This window comes from Centruroides sculpturatus, unplaced genomic scaffold, assembly GCF_000671375.1.
Source record: "Centruroides sculpturatus isolate CEXI.00-Female unplaced genomic scaffold, Cexi_2.0 scaffold298, whole genome shotgun sequence".
Lineage (NCBI taxonomy): Eukaryota > Metazoa > Arthropoda > Arachnida > Scorpiones > Buthidae > Centruroides > Centruroides sculpturatus.
Genome location: NW_019384568.1, coordinates 206,902 through 211,145, shown reverse-complemented (window position 1 = coordinate 211,145; position 4,244 = coordinate 206,902). Strand labels below are relative to the sequence as shown.

The 4,244-nt window shown below is 36.3% G+C and overlaps 1 pseudogene; it reads left to right on the top strand.

Annotated features, from left to right (window-relative positions):
• The first annotated feature begins 314 nt into the window (after positions 1-314).
• Positions 315-1,373, top strand: LOC111624106 (annotated as a pseudogene).
• Positions 1,374-4,244: the final 2,871 nt, after the last annotated feature.

Here is a 4,244-nt window from a genome sequence, read left to right as displayed (position 1 = left end):
ATTTTCCGAAAGTTAATCATCCGAAACGTCAATCATCCGAAAGAATTCCAGTCGGCAAATTTAAATTTTCGCCGCTGCTGTGGCGCTTCAATCTTTGGCTATGTNAGGCTGTTTGAGCAAGCCCATTATGGGTTCGGCCAGATCCACCATGGGGTGGCAGAGGTGATGAGAGAAGGAAGACGGAATATCCGGTTGGACCATCCTCGACAAAAATTTAGGGGATTATGTGAACAGATATGCTTTATTTATAAATAATTCATATGCGCGAATTAAATTAAACTGTAAATAATTATGCATTATTTCTATTTTTTCAGCAAAATATGGAGACGATCGAAAATTATTCTACACAAAGAGGAGAATTGAAATTGCTTTATATAGAAGAATATTTACATCAATACGTTGATAATAAATGGACTCAGAGTTTCTTTCCTTACACTATTCCTATGTCACTGGCATACGTAATAATTATCTTTTCTTTGCAAAATTATATGAAGTCCAGGCCTCCGTTTCAGCTTCGTTGGCCTCTTGTCATCTGGAATATACTACTGGCGGCATTCAGTATTTGTGGCACTTTAAGATTGCTTCCAGGGATGTGGATTTCAATTCGAGAGTTCGGATTTATGTTCTCCGTGTGCAACATCAGCTTTGCATTAAATCATCATCCGCTTCCATTCTGGTTATCTGTATTTACATGGTCAAAACTTATTGAATTCGGAGATACAATATTTCTTGTCCTTCGTAAACAAAAGCTGATATTTTTGCATTGGTATCATCATGCTGCAACTCTCATTTTCGCATGGTATCTTAATTTCAATGAAGTGTCCACTGCTTATTGGTGTATGACGATAAACATTTTTGTACACAGCTTAATGTATTCTTATTACGCTATGAAGGCGATGAAAATCAAAGTACCACTGTTTATTGCCATGACAATTACTACAATTCAAATCGCACAGATGTTTATGGGCTGTTTTCTTACTTTCTCAGCCACCTATATGTATTATAGCGGGAAATATTGCGAACAGACCAACACATCTCTGTTGTTGTCAAATTGCATATATTTGTCGTATGCTTGGTTATTTTGTCGCTTCTTTCGAGATTCATATTTGAAGAAAACAAATCGTAGTAATTTACTGTATGAGAAATCACAGTAAAGAAGCGTTAGGAGGGCGAATTTTCTGATCAAAATAAATTGATTATTATTTTCTTTGCTTCTTACTTGATGTTATGATAAATAATATTTTACCCTTAAACACTGTATTGTAATTAATTAAACAGGTGGTGAATTTGAAACTCTTATGAATTAAGATGTACTAATGTAATATCATAAGAGGAAGGATTATTTGTTTTATTATATAATCTAATCGTTTTTATATATACTGTATTTCTCTTTACTTAAAGTAATAAAGGCGAATTAAATAAAACTATGCTTTTCTTAATATTATTAAAATAACTTTTTCAGAAACACGTCGAAATTACCGATAAATTACGTAACAAATTTGCATAAGCTTGTGTTGAAAGCAATGAATTAATTATGGATTTGTTAAATAAAAGGTTTCTAAATAACAAGCATGTCATTTAATACGTAACAAAATACGGCTGTACTATAAATTACCACCTATGGAATTTCGGGACTTTGAGTATATATTTGAACTCGGGCGATCGAGACGAGTTCAACGGTACCCCTACTTTTGGACCGGAGACAAAAATAAGAAAGTTATCATATTTATAAATTCTTGCCTTTCACAGGGCATTCCACACAATTTCAGATTTTTCTGTCACCGCTTGGTGACAGTCATCTCCCGGTGGGATAGGTTAGGTTTGTCGAACAAGCCGCGAAAGTTGCGCGTAATACTAGTCGACCGCGAGCAATAGCGAGCATGTCGGCGGCTGATGGGCCGTAGGCCCCGAGGTCGAGGAGTGGGGATGTGCGAAAAGGACATAACGCTAACTGCAGACAGTCAGTGTGCTCATGGAACAACATCTTCCTCGTATTTATGAATGTTAGTGTGTGGGGGGCACGATTTTTTTTATCTTCTTTGAAGTTTAATAACTCCTGTGCTATTTGTCGAAATTTTTTTATGTTTTGCAGGGAGGTTTGTGTATTAGGGGATAGATGTTATTAAATTTTGGTGGTTAAAGTTAGACGAGGTGGGAAATAGAGGGGGATCGTACGTCCGTCTCAACCCTCAAAATTAAGTTGTTTTGCCACTTTATAATAATTAAAAATATAAAATATTAAATATAAAATAATTAAAAATATAAAAAGTTTATTAATGCGAGCTTGCTTGCTTTGCTGTTTCCTGGAGGAATGGTTAGTCGTCAGCTAAGAAGGTTATTTTCACATGTGTTTTCGTTTTTTTCGGACCTGGGGAATTTATGATTGGTTGGAGTTGGTTATGAGTCCGTTGATTTTCCCTGGGACTATGTCGCACATGGAAGGTCACATGGGAGTATGAATATCTAACATTGACACTTAGAAGGTGTAAATCCTGCCATAGCGCTGAATAAATCTGTCAAGACATGAATATATGCTGAGAGTGGGCATAGTGCTAGGCACTCGCTAATGGTTTTGGAGGTAATGGATGGCCGCCATTGGTTAGACGAAACCTGGCCATCTTTCTCTATCCATTTCCATCTCCACAAAGACTGTCTTTATCAGAAGGAGGTAAACATGAATTACTTAAGTCCACGACCACGTTTTAAACTAAAACAACATTTATTTACAACAATCTCACGTGTACACTAGAGAGAGAGCGCTACACGTGCTCATGGCAGCGATCACCCAACAAGAAAAAGCAACAATACTCAGAATCCCATCCGGGAAAAACCCTTGTCCCCGTTTTTCAATCCGGGATTCACGGGAAACTCCTAGAGGAGTGGCGCCATTTCACCAGTCCGTGATTTGTCGCCGCAGTACCCCCCTCCTAGCGACTGCGATCGATGAATCTCGCTGGGGGTTTGATTTTGCGGCCATGTCGTGAGGTCTTCGTCTCGTATGTGGGTTCTGGTTGGTGAGTATGCCCAGTCATCTTGTTGCTGGGTTGGTCTATCACAAACTGTGCAGGACTGATTGAGTCTTTCTCCATGATCATAAAGGCAGGTTTCAGTCTGTCGATAAAGACGACCACTTCTTTACTATTTTTTATAATTTTGAAGAATTTGTCTCCCTTTTCCACTACGGGGAATGGTCCATCGTAGGGAGGGCGTAGTGGGGCGCGTACAGTATCGTAACGTAGAAAAACGTGGCTACAGTCTCTTAAATGCATGCGAACAAAAAGTTTGGGCTCCCCATGCGATGCTGCCAGCACATTTTGCCATACTTACCGTCTTTTATATAACAGAGCGAGAAAAGTAAAAACTTCTTGTAAAGAAAAGGTTCTTTTCAATGTAACTAATAATGTCGGTATAACACGTGGCATAACCTGGCAATAAGCCAGTGTACACAATCGTTACTAGAGGGCGTTATTATCAACGATCGACCAAATTAACAATAGAGGTTTACCACTTACAGTATACACACTTCGGTGGTTTCGATATATGTGTCATACAGGTAAGTATATCCAGCAAATTCCACGTGGCATGTGTCAGTCACTAACTCGTGACCAGTGTTCGGTGGTTTTTACAGTACCTCATTGTGAATGCATTAAGATCTACAAAAACCTTTTATTGAATACTCGCTTACTTATATTCTGTCCTTACGTTTGTAAATTGTTTATTAGACAAAAGTAAGTGCAATAGTATTAAAACACGATAATAATAAATCATTTCTAATGGCAAAATAATTTATAGCAAATATATTAAACTTTTCAGTATCTTTTTTTCAAATTTCATGAGCATTCGGTTACTATTCTAAATGGTTGTTGTAATATAAACATTTACTTAAGTATTATTTAGCCATAAAAAGTAAGTTAAGATGTAATGATGCTTATCTTCTTCTACTACATTACTTATAAAAAAAAACAATAAATATATGTCATAAAAATTTTGTTTACTCAAGCAAAAATCTTTAAATAAGTTGTTCTTTCACAATTAAATGTTTAGGCGTGAATCATCACATTCATATAAATTTTATAAAAATCTCTTTTAAAATAAATCGTCAGAAAACACTTAAATAATCAACACTTAAATAAATTATTTTTTTAAATTTTAAACCTTCAATAGAACATTGTCGTCGTTTACATAAATATTCAACATGTGGGGATATCTATATTGCATTCTAAGATCGAATAACGCATTACAGG